This window comes from Castor canadensis, chromosome X, assembly GCF_047511655.1.
Source record: "Castor canadensis chromosome X, mCasCan1.hap1v2, whole genome shotgun sequence".
Taxonomy (NCBI): Eukaryota; Metazoa; Chordata; class Mammalia; order Rodentia; family Castoridae; genus Castor; species Castor canadensis.
The window spans coordinates 139,844,723-139,857,338 of NC_133405.1; the positions used below are offsets into that span (position 1 = coordinate 139,844,723).

Genomic DNA, 12,616 nt, shown 5'->3' on the forward strand with positions numbered 1-12,616 from the left:
AAATGTTATGGTATTTTTACACAAAAATCATGTCTTTCCCAAAATTCATTAAAATTAGTACTTTCTTGCTCTTAAATTCTTGCTGTATAAATCCCTATTTGAAATTTATGCTGACTCCCCAAATGAATTTTTTATAAATGATAAAGAAAAATATAAATGTTAATTGTATAAACCATCTTACTGTGTCATAGCTTATGAGCATAGCTCAGTTGTGTTCCTCTGGACCACAATTTGAGGTCAAGAGGTTGGAGTTAGTCTGTTGTCCCCACCCGCATCTTAACTAAGATAAAAATCCATTCCTAATCTTTTTAAAATGACTGACTTATGGCAGGCTTCAGAGGATCCTCTTGTGACATACCCGCGTAAGTGGCTGATTAATATGATTCCTTTACATAGCTTTGTCAAAAACATAAGTTGGGCTTGAACTTCACACTGTCTGTTAGTGAACAATATTTGTTCTTTTCCAGTTCTTCATCCTCACAGGATGACTCTCCATGTAGTCACCTGCTTCTTGAGAGAGAGGTGGTAGAGAATTTGCAAGACTGAATCTCCATGGTCTTTTTATAAACCATTCTCAAAGCAATATTCCATTACTTGTGATATATTCCAGTCATTAAAAGAAGGTATCTACATCCAGATCAGACCTTGTGGAAGAGATTATTCATGGTGGTAATACCAAGAGGCACAGACAATCTCAGAGCCCTTCAGAAGCTACACAGCACACAAATATTTCTTTTATATTTGGTGAAAATTTATGCTTCAACTGTAAATTAATAATTTTTCTCTCTCATTCTTATTATTTCTAAGATCGTTATATTAATAAACTTACATTTGTTTTCAGAACTTCAAACTAAGAGAAATTAAATAAGGAACAGACTTGTAAGGAAAGATAAAGTGACACAATGAAATTTAAAACAAACATGTAAATTCATTTCAGTTTAATAAATATTAAGGAAACATTGTTTATGAAACATTGCATTAAGTCCTGCACAGGATATAACATGAATAAGAAATAGGTCAAGATTCTAAATATGGGTTTGACAAAGGTTTGTGTAGACTTTTATCGCTGTCAAATACCTGAGAGGATAACTTCAAGAAAAAACAGATTTATTTTCTCTCATCATTTCACTCCATGCTCAGCTGGCTCCATTGCTGTGGGCCTGGGGCAAGGCTGAACATTGGGGATGGGGCTAGGTCCTGGAACCACAAACAGTCTTTAAAGTCACACCCTCAGTGACTCACCTCCTTCAACTAGGCCTCACCTCTTACCACTTGCCATAATGCTATCAAATTGTGAGCCCAACAGTAGATTAATCTATTGATAAAGGTAGAGCCTACATGGTTCAATTACCTCTCAAGGACTGGACCCAACAGCTGGGGATTAAATCTTTAACACAGGGCCTTTTTGTGGGAATCCTTCATGTCCAATCAATAGCAAGGTTCATCTTATTTCTAGTTGTATAACTGAAGCAAGTTGCTTAGGACAGTTATTGTTCACATGTCAATGGGAATTACTGTAAGGATAAAATGAAATACAGAACATCTTATCATACAGCCATAGGAATTTCTTAGCCCAATGCGTAGCAACTTATAATCAAGTTATAACAAAATAATAATGATGAATAACAGCAATAACCTTACATTTGCCAGAGCTGCTGTAAGTGCTAAATGAGGTTTAACACTTTCCTGCTATTAGTTAACCAGTGTAGTATTCTTGAGTTGTATCATGTCTACTCCATTTAATATTTGGATAATTTTTAACTAAGTCATTTGACATTTTGTGTGCAACAAAACCCTTATTTCCAAAATGAGAATAACGATAGTGTTATAAAAAGCCAATATTTTGCTGGGCATGGTGGCTCACACATACAATCATAGCTACTTGGGACATGAAGAACAGGAGGATTGAGGTTGGAAGCTTGCCTGGGCAAAAAAAGTTTGCAAGATCCCATCTCAACAAATGACTGGGCACAGTGGCACCCATCTGTTCTCCCATGATATTTAGGAAAACACAAATAGGATTGTGGTTCATGTTTTCCCAGGTATAAAGTGAGACCTTATTCCAAAAAATAAAAAATGCAGAAAAGGTTGGTAGAGTGGCTCAAGTGGTAGAATGCCTGCAAGTGTGAAGTTCTGAGTTCAGCCCACGTACAAACAAGGAAAAAAAAAGAACCAATATTGTAAGAGCTTATGGAACACTACCTTGAACATTTTGTGCATTCATTAATTATAATGTAAAATATTCAACAAAGTAAAATAATCATGACAGCTGACAGAAACACCTCTCAAAGAGGACAAAGTGTAATAGGGTGTAAATGAGCTCTTTCAGATATCTGTGGGAGAATTAAGAAATGATATGAAGAAAGATGTCATAATGGAAAGCACACAGAATTTCTGAGGGAAGATTTTCTTCAATTGACTCTTGATTTCCTTTTACTTTCTCCATAGCTACCTTTCCCCAAATGTGAAGTATTTGAAATCATGCAATTTTCCACATCTGGGTTTCTTTATGTCTTTTTTTCTTATCACATTTATAGCACAGAATAATACTCTGTTTTCTGAATGCAGAACTGTGTATTTATACATTCACTATAGGTGGAAATATTGGTTGTCCTAAATTTGGGAAATTATGAACAAGTCTGTCATAAGCATTCATAGGCAAATTCTTGTGAATGTACATTTTCCAGTCCTTTGGGTTAATGTCACTGGCTGGGTCATATTGTAAGAGTATGTCTCATTTTTAAAGAAAATGTTAAAGTGTCTTCCAAAGTAGTTGTACCACTTTTCATTACTGGAAAAGAAAAAAATGAACAAAGGTTCCTGTTGCCCCATGTTGTAGTCAACAGATAACTGGGATTTAATAGACAGAGACTTAAGATATATTCTAGTCAGAGTGCAGAAAAATTTGAATTTTGAAAATAGACAACTTTGGCTGCTCTTCACAGAAGCATAAGTCTGTGAAACATCCTACTATAGCATTGTGCCTAGTGAGAGGAAACAATCTTAGTGGATGTTCATTTTTGCATTCCGTTACCCATTACTTCCCTTCTTCTATGAACACATCTACAGAAATATTCTCGTTCAGATCATGTTGATCAGGCAGCACTGACCTGTGCGTCTTTCCCTGAGTTGAATTCAGTGTTTTCAGATTCCTACCTGTCCTAGAAAAGAACATATGTCAAATCACAACTTGGACAGGGTGGGGATGGAGAGGCAAGAAGGCAACAGCATCAGCATCACCTGGGTATTTGTTAGAAATGCAAACTTTCAGGTGCCTCCATCAACCTTGTAAATCAAAAACTCTATGCATGGGGACCAGAAATTTATGCCTTTACAAATCCTAGTATGAACCACCATTAGAAATAACTTAGAATATATCTTTTTTGAGAAAAACTCGAGTGCTTTGATAACTCAACTCTATAAAGAATATTTTAAAAGAGTATGCATATTAAAAGCACAGAAGAATTTTTAAACTAAAATAATTAAGCCCCATCCAGTGATAACTTAAGTGTCCTGAGCCGGGATATCAGCCTTAATGTATTTATTAGCTCTAAAGTGACTCTGATGTGTAACAGCATTGAAAACCAATTCTCGAGGTCTGGTAGAAATGAAGCAATGTGAGTTTCAGCACACACATTCACCGAAGCAATGGTAGGAATCTCTGTATATACCTATCTTTATCACAAACTAGCAAAAATGATATGTCTCATTGTCTCATGTTTTCTCTTCAACAAAGTCAGAGGAGAAGAGGGTGGAACAGGTTCTGTCTGGAAGTATGAGGAGGAGGTGGCACAAACATTGTACACACATGAAAATAAATGTAAAAATGACAAAATAAAAGAAAGAAAGGGAAATAAAATGCATAACATATACCAAAGAAAAGGAAACCAATTCCCTAAGGTGCTAGTTGTCAACTTTTAGCTAATATCAGATTCAGCTGGAAGAACAGGAAGATAAAGATAAAACAAGAACCATAAAATTAATAAAGCATCCCAGAGAGTGATTTTCTTCGTTATAATGTATCACATATAGAATTATCACAATGAAATCCCTTCATTATTAATGTATGATAATTCAGAAGTAAAATTTAAAAATTAAAAAAGAACCAGATATCTCAATTTGTTAATAATATGAACATTTTTGAATTATATGTGCACATATGTATACATTCATCTGTGTTTAACAGATGTCCTATGCTACCCAAATTAGTGATATTAGTGGAATAGCTTATCTTAAAAATGGCATATGAGCCAGGTCCCAGTGTCTCCTGCCTGTAATCCTAGCTACTCAGGAGGCACACATCAGGAGGATGGAGGTTTGAACCTAGCCAGGGCTAAAAGTTCTGTGAGACTCTATCTTGAAAAACCCTTCACAAAAATAGGGCTGGTAAAGTGGCTCAAAGTGAGGGCCCTGAGTTCAAATCCCCGGTACCAAAAAAAGGTATATGAAAGGGTAAATTACATTTATTCCTAGGCATTTTACATGAGGATTTCTTTAAAAGATATAAATTTAATAGTTGTATACAAGAAGTCAAATAAGAAACAAAGGATTCACTGCCCTTTGTTAAAATGACACCTGCTCTTTTCTACCACACTCAGGGACAGTGTGCCCTTGTGATTTACTTGCATTTACTTATATTTCTTAATATGAACTCCTACTTTGCATTAACTGAAAGCAGGAGGCAAAATTAAGGCTTGGTTCTCATTCTCTTGTCCATATCTGCTGTGTGGTAGAGAACAATGCCACTTGCTTGAGTCACAGAGGTTTACTAATTTTAACTATAATATCATAGTGCCTAATGAAAATGGGGAAGGTGTTTTAATAAAATCAATCATTCTTAATCTTTGTATTTCTCCTACCCAATGGCTAAATTTCAAAGATATATTTATATGTTAAGTTGTGTCCAATGCAGAAACATGCACATCATAGAGAGACCTTAGATGTTTGAGTTCAAACGCTCATTAAGATGCCTGTTTAGAACTATAGTTAACCCATGTCTAAATGAGGAGGGTACTGTTAACATCATTGGAAAAGTATGAGGTTACATATTCTATGTCAATTACCTGCCCCATTCCTGGCCACCCTGTAATTCACATAAATAATACTCATTAAAGAAGAAACTAAACAGTATAATACTAAAATGTCTAGTTTCCATAAAGTTAACAGATGCAAAATATTAAACTAAAGTTTCTCATGTAAAAAAATTCACATATGTTGAGACAGTGGATAATTTATACATGGGTACATTATAATTGGATAACTGAAAAACAATTTAAAATATATAAAATTCAGCCATACACTATGCAAGTTTCAATAAATCAAATCAAATCTAATCAATGAAATTGAGCATATTTTAACTGAGCCATTTAGTATTATTATAATAACTAATAATGAGCCTGGCATGGGGGCACAATCCTATTATCTTGCACTTGTGAGAATGAGGCAGGAAGACTGTGAGCTTGAGGCCAGCCTGGACTGAACAATAAGACCTTATCTCTAAAAAACAAAACAAAAAACAATAATGCCATTTTAAAGTAAGTTAAGAAAAAGCTCATCTTTTAGAAAACTTTTGCAATTAATCCTTTTTTAAAAGTTAGTTTAATTTGATATTCAATAGACTTGAGAGAGAGAAAGACAGAGAGAGAGAGAGACAGAGAACTACATAAATCTTAAACCCACGTTAAGGGATATTCCATTTTCTCACAAGCTAGGAAGTGATACAGAGTTGACGGTGATGGTTCTGTTAGGCACTGGTTTTGGAAGCAGTACTGGAATTCTTCTACAAGTGAAGGCACAGTCTTTTTTAGCACACTTAGAATCATATTTAAAATTTGGATGAGCAAATTTTTTGTAGCAAATTTGACATTGGGAAGATTTGGCAAGGTGTGATGGAATGATGGTATGTACACTCGCCTCCATTTTTACAAGGAAGCCAGTACTGGCAGTGCTCCCAATGCTTTTCTGTTTTCTGTGCCAGCACTCAGTTCATTCAACATGGTTTAATTAATTGTCAGTGTTTCTGCTATTACTGGGTCCATTCGCAGTCTTGGTAATAATTGTATCAGTTAAGTTTCTTTTTTTTTCCATACTATCTTCTTTTACTCCCTCTTCTTCAATTGTGGGGGGAGGGGAGAGTTATATGGGGGTCTTGTTTTGCTCCTGAATCACTTCTAGTAATTCTTTGAGGTCTGGAGGGAACTAGAATTTTCTGTATCTGTGGAACTAAAGAAGAGTTACTTTGTTGTATCTCAGGTTCTTGAGATTCAGAGATTGCTTTCAAAATTAGATCCATGTTAGCTTGTTCAGAAGGTGGAAGAGAAGGTCTCCTTTCAGGATTTGCTGGCGCTGACACTTGTTGGACAGGTTTCCTGTAGCAAAGCCATAATCACCATCTACCTCCTGGTCTCCCTCATGATTGACATTTCTTTAAGTTTGGCACCTGGACTTACAACAGGGAACTTGGTCTTCTAAGATCTTTTCCCCTCATTGCTCATTTTTATCATTTCCATTCAAAAGGAGGAACTATAAGACTCTTCTAAGATATTAGGCACTCTAGGTTGCAAACACATCCTGTTTCACACACCTGGATCTCCTGTGTTGTCAGCATAAATACTGTTTGCTGTTGTTACGTGTCTACCTGCAGGTAGTTTATATGTTTCAATAGAAGTACCAGAAAAGCCATGTGTGAAGTATCACTGTAGTTTTTTTCTGACACAGGGGATTCTCTTGCACAAGATTGAGGTCTTTATCAATAACATCATCCAGTTCTAGTTTAATATCAATCACACCTCCAGAGTCTGCTCTCTGCTCAGAGTTTTCACTATTGATATTAATCAGGATGCTGCTTCATCATCATAGGTCTTTCTGACATTAGTGGGGTTCTGCTTTTCTGAGCTTGTAGAAATTCTGGAATCTCTTTTTCCCATCTAATGTTGGAAATGGCAAGGACAGTCACTGTGTTTTGTACCTTCTCTCATCTCCCTGACTGAAACAGCTCTTGTAGTTCCTAATTCTTACAATTTCCCCTTACTGGACTGCATCAGGTCTTACATCTTATCTCAGCTATCTCTAGGGCTCCTGAGACTTGTATTTGAGTTTCTTTTAGAGGTCCCCACAGTCCTTCCACCTCTGCCTCCACCAATACTCTGTTCCCCATCACAATTCATCTTGAAAAGTGAAAAATAGAGAGTGGAAATGTGTTTTGAAAACCTAAGGAAAAATACTTCAAGATACAGGCATAGGGAATGACTTCCTGAATAGGACACTGGTAGTTCAGGAAACGATAGCAACAATTGACAAATTAGATTACCTCAAATCAAAAACATTGTGCACAGGAAAAAGAAACAATTACTGGAGTAAAGAGATAGTCTACAGAATGGGAGAAATTCTTTGCCAGCCAACCATATGATAGTAGATTAATATCCAGAATATGCAAAGAAGTAAAAAAATTAAGCAGAGAAAGAAAAAGTAATCCAATCATTAATGGGAAGATGAACTGAACAAAGATCAAGAAGTATGAGTAACAAATAAATTCATGAAAATGTTCAATATTTTTAGCCATTATGGAAATGCAAACCAAAAAGTCAAATCACACCAGTCAGAATGCCACTCTTTAAGAAAACAAGCAATGACAAATGAAGGTATGGATAGAGGGGGGAAAAGAAACCTAATACACTGTTGATGGGAGTGTAAATTAGTGGAGATGGAGATTTCTCAGAAAACTGAAAGTAGAACAAACATGCAACCTAAATACACCACTCCTGGTGTATTTAGGATTCCAAATCAGCATGCATTAGAGATACTTGAACACCAATGTTTATCATGGCATTATTCACAATAGCCATGCTATGGAATCAACCTAGGTGCTTTTAAACAGATGAATGGATAAAGAAAATGAGGTACATATATACACAATATTTTCAACCATAAAGACTACTAAATCATGTTATTTGTAGGAAAATGGGTGGAACTAAAAACAATGAAAGTAGAAATGGTTCTGTTTAGGAAGATAAAGGGAACTAGTGGGAAGGAGTAAGAGAATAATTGGCGGTGAGTATTATCAAAATACAGGTTTATTATATAATAATATATATGTTTGTACTATTGATATGTACTAATAAATAAATCTTAAATGAAATATGGCTTTAAAACAGCAGGCTGTCTCTTATTCTAGTGATTGCTTCCTGTGCTATACAGAAGCTTTTATTTTAATGTTATCCCATTTATAAATACTTGCTCTTATTTCCTGAGCTACTAGAGTCCTGTTCAGAAACTCTTTGCCTATGCCTAGACCTTGAAGTGATTCTCCTATGCATTCCTCGGGTAATTTGTTTCAGTTTCAAGTCTTACTTTAAAGTTAGACTTTATTTTAAAGACTTTAAAATCTTTGTACATTTTGAATTGATTTTTTTACAGGGTGAGAGATAGGGCCCAAGTTTCAATGTTCTACATAGGGATATCCAATTTTCCCAGTAACACTTGTTAAAGAGGTTGGCAGTTTTCAAGTATATTTTTGGCCCCTTTGTCAAGAATCAGATGGCTGTAACTACTTGGGCTAATTTCTGGATCTGTTCTGTGAATCTGTTTTCTGTGTGGGATGGAACCACAGATCACCACATTAAGTGAAATAAGCCAGTTTCACAAAGGTGAGTATCATTAAATCTGGACTAAACAAAAGAATGATATACAAGTTAAAACGATCTGGAAGGGGAAGGGGAAAAGCAGGAGAAACAAAAAGTAACAGATGTGGTGAATGTGAGTAACGTATATTCATATGTTGAGATATATATATATATTTATATATACATTTATATATATACATTTATATTTATATACATTTATTTATTTTATTTATTATTTATTATTTATTTATTATTATATATATATATACATTTATTTTTATATATGTATATATATGAAATATAATAAAATTCTTTGTATAATTAAGATACAAAAAATGAGCAAAATTAGCTAATTTTAGGATAACTATACAAATTGACAGTGATGCTGTATATTATTGTCATGAATATATCACTTTCATAGTGTTTGAATATAAGGAAATGCAGTAATTCATCACATGCTTTTATGTATGCTAATCAGTGTTTGTTATGACTACAGATGTGATGGTAATCAGGAAACATGACACTTATCATTATGTACCTAATAGCTTAATGACAGCTACAGGAACTCCCTACAAAATATACCCATTAATGTATTTTCAAATTTACTAAGAATGCAAAGTGTTAAGAAGGTAAAGTATGAGTAGGTATTTGACTACTGTAATTAACCAAGATAGAATTTGGAGAAATTTTCTAATACAATAGGATATTTCAGGTTAGATCTGATAAAGAAGGATTACAAATACTGTTTAAAAATTTGGGGGAAGCCTAGTTATTTGGGAGTTTGAGCTCAAGAGAATGGAAATTTAAGTCCAGCCCAGAAAAAGTCCATGAGACCCACATCTCAACCAATACCTGGGCACATGGTGGTGACAGCCAGGCCTCGTAAGCTACATGGAGGCTGAGATTTGGAGTACCACAGTTCCAGACTAGTCTGGTCAAAAAAATGCTTGGAGGACCCCATCTCAAAGGAAAAAACCTGGACATGATGGTGCATACCTCTCATACCAAAGATGTTGAGCCAGAGCAAAATTCAAGACCCTATCTCCATAATAATCAGAGATTTAAAAGGCTGGATGTTTGGCTCAAGCAGTAGAGAATCTGCTAACAAACGGGAAGCCCAATTTCAAAACCCAAGTTCCACCAAAAAAGAAAAACAAAATCAGCAGAAAAGATTAGCCCAGAAAAATGTAAGTGTATAAACATTTAATATGCTAGAGTATATAGGTGCATAGTGAAAAACATAATTAGTAAGCTCAGGAGAATATTCTGCATTATTCAGAGCTCCAGAAAAGCAAGTCAGATATTTAGACTAATGAGACAAAAAATAAAACAAGAGTGGATGTCCAAGAAAGAGAGAGAAAGCGAACGCTGACGAGAACGGTTTGCTAACTGTAAGAGTGAGAATGGTCAAGAATTCAGAATGAATATAATGTTCAGGTAAACGCCTGGGTCAAATCTACACTGTTTTCAACACTAATTCTAGGAAGCCTCCCATTGTGATTCCCCACTCTGTGGAAAGGTGTTATAGTGAAGAAAACAGATGAACAAACTGTAACCATGTGCAGGAACTTTAGGTGCAGTTAGTTTCATCTTGTGAGAAAATCTGTGAAGGACAGATAACAGGGAGGATATGAAATGGAAAGAATGGTATCTGGAAATGGAGGATTGTGACATATATCCCAGAGTGAGTTTAATACTTGTTGTCACACTTATTATGTTCAATTTCATCAAGCAACTCATGTTGTCTAGTGTTGCTGCTTGAAAACATAGATGAGAAGTAAAGATTCAGTGAAATCTAGACTTCAAAGTGTTGAGCATTTTCCAGGAAAAGTCAATTATGGAGGTAAAAACCCAACTGAGGAAAAGTCTAGTTGTATCTGAGGAATGATAATAGTTATAACAATAGATTTTTGTTGGAAAAAAGTGAAAAATGGAGAAGTTCGAGGAACATGAGGCTGGAGAGAAAGGCAAAGAAATGTTTATACATAGTCTTCCATATTTACTATGTCTTGACAACTGAAGATTTGTAGTCTTATAAATCAGCAAAGCACCTCAGAAGTCTGAAGGGAAAAAAGTGGTTGCTCCACAAGTTGTAAAAATGAGGATAGGATAAGTTCACCTGGGTAAAAGCACAACAAAGAATTCTTTGGTGGCATGTTTAGCTCTACTGTTGGCAGCACGGGCTCCTGTATCAGGCTGAGTGAGGTTCTACCGTCTGCAGCATGTGCCTTCCTTAGTTGCTGTCACAGTAGAAGAAAGAATGAGGCTTTTTGCCCAGAGTTCACGCTCACCCTGTTTGCCTATAGTCCTTGGATCAGAACTGATATCATGACCCTAGTTAATATCAAAGTAGAAATTTCTGGGACAACAGACAGAACTGTCACTAATCACCAGGGTCTCTAGTATCATCCTGTAACTGTTAATTTGTGAAATACATTAAAAATTTCTAACACACATATAATTCACTTACCATATGTTTTCTTCACAAGCATATATTTTTCAAATTTTTCTGATAAGCTGTATCTAATTATTTCAGGAATCATTGATTCTAGAAACAACACAAGTTAATAAGCATCAAATTATGTTAAAATAGGTCATTATCACTCAAAAATTTAATATTTATTTTTAATATATCAGAATTTGGAAATTTTGAAGAAACAACAAAATATATTAGTATAAAATGTTTTCTTTTGAAATATTAGAAATAATACCATATATTTGTAAGATTTCATTTAAAATTATATAAAGTGTACATTGTTTGTTGTCTTGTAGGTATTGTAATATAGTAGTAAACTCCTAAAAAGAATAAATTAGGTCTTCAAAGTGTCAATACGTCCACATGTAGTTTATAGACTGGGTATTGAAAAACATCTTGCATATCTTGTCGGAAATCAAGCAAATTCATAAATTTCAACTAAGGTATATGACAATAGGGGAAAATTAAACACTTGAGCAAAAAAACACTCAACAGACTTTCAAATTAAAACAATTCTTTTAGGGGTCCTATTTTCAACCTGATATTTGTATAATTATATTAAATAAAGGACATGAACATTGACATACATCACGACATATTTTCACAAAGTATTACAAATGTTAATTTAAAATATTGCAAATGCTAATAAAAATGTTAGTAATGGCATTTAAACATATGATCAGATGACACCAGAGTCAAACCTCAGATCACTGATTTATTAGTTTGTTTGCTTATATGTTTAAAGAGTTTTCCACTGCTTACACCCATAAAAAGACATGACAAGACATTTTAGTAGCTCTAGTAGCCTAAGAAACAGAGCACTTGGGGTGGAAGAAAGAATCAGAAGCAGGAGGAAGTCATGGCACTGGAACTCATATTCAAATTGCCTATGATACATAAGAACTGCCTGATAATCAAGACAAAGTAGGAAATTACCACTCAAGAAATGCTATGAGTGCCATAGACACTGGGACAGCTCAGAACGTTACTCACAATGTATCACAGTATGTACTTTTACTTATTGCAGGAATGCATTTTCAATCCACATTAAGGAATTATAAATTTCACTTCTGATGTTTGCAGCTCAAATAGCACTTAAAATATCAGTGATTGAGACAAACATCCAGGTATCTGACTAGAGAATACAAGAAGAAACTGTACTGGTCACACAAGAAGAAAAGCAATTATTTAATGAGAAATCCCCAATGGAAGAAATTTTTATGGTAAGTGGAATGGAAACAAAGCCCTATAAACAATACAATTAAAAAAATGTTGGAGCTACTGACTTCCGGGCTCCGCAACACTTCTCTAGTGGTAGCCTTTCCTTTCTCTCTAATAAATCCTACTTTATATACCAAAAATGTTGTATTTAACCTGATCTTTGAGAAATTGTAGGAAAATACTATGACTTCACAATCACTTTCCCATGGTACACACAGTTGGGATATTCTTAATGATTAGGAAATAATCAATAAGACACTCTCTAAGAAAGGGAAGCAGAGAGCAGAAAGAGAGAGAA

General features: G+C 34.8%; 1 pseudogene; it reads right to left on the reverse strand.

Annotated features, from left to right (window-relative positions):
* Positions 1 to 5,700: 5,700 nt before the first annotated feature.
* LOC141419514 (zinc finger CCCH domain-containing protein 14-like) lies at positions 5,701 to 6,682 on the reverse strand (annotated as a pseudogene).
* Positions 6,683 to 12,616: the final 5,934 nt, after the last annotated feature.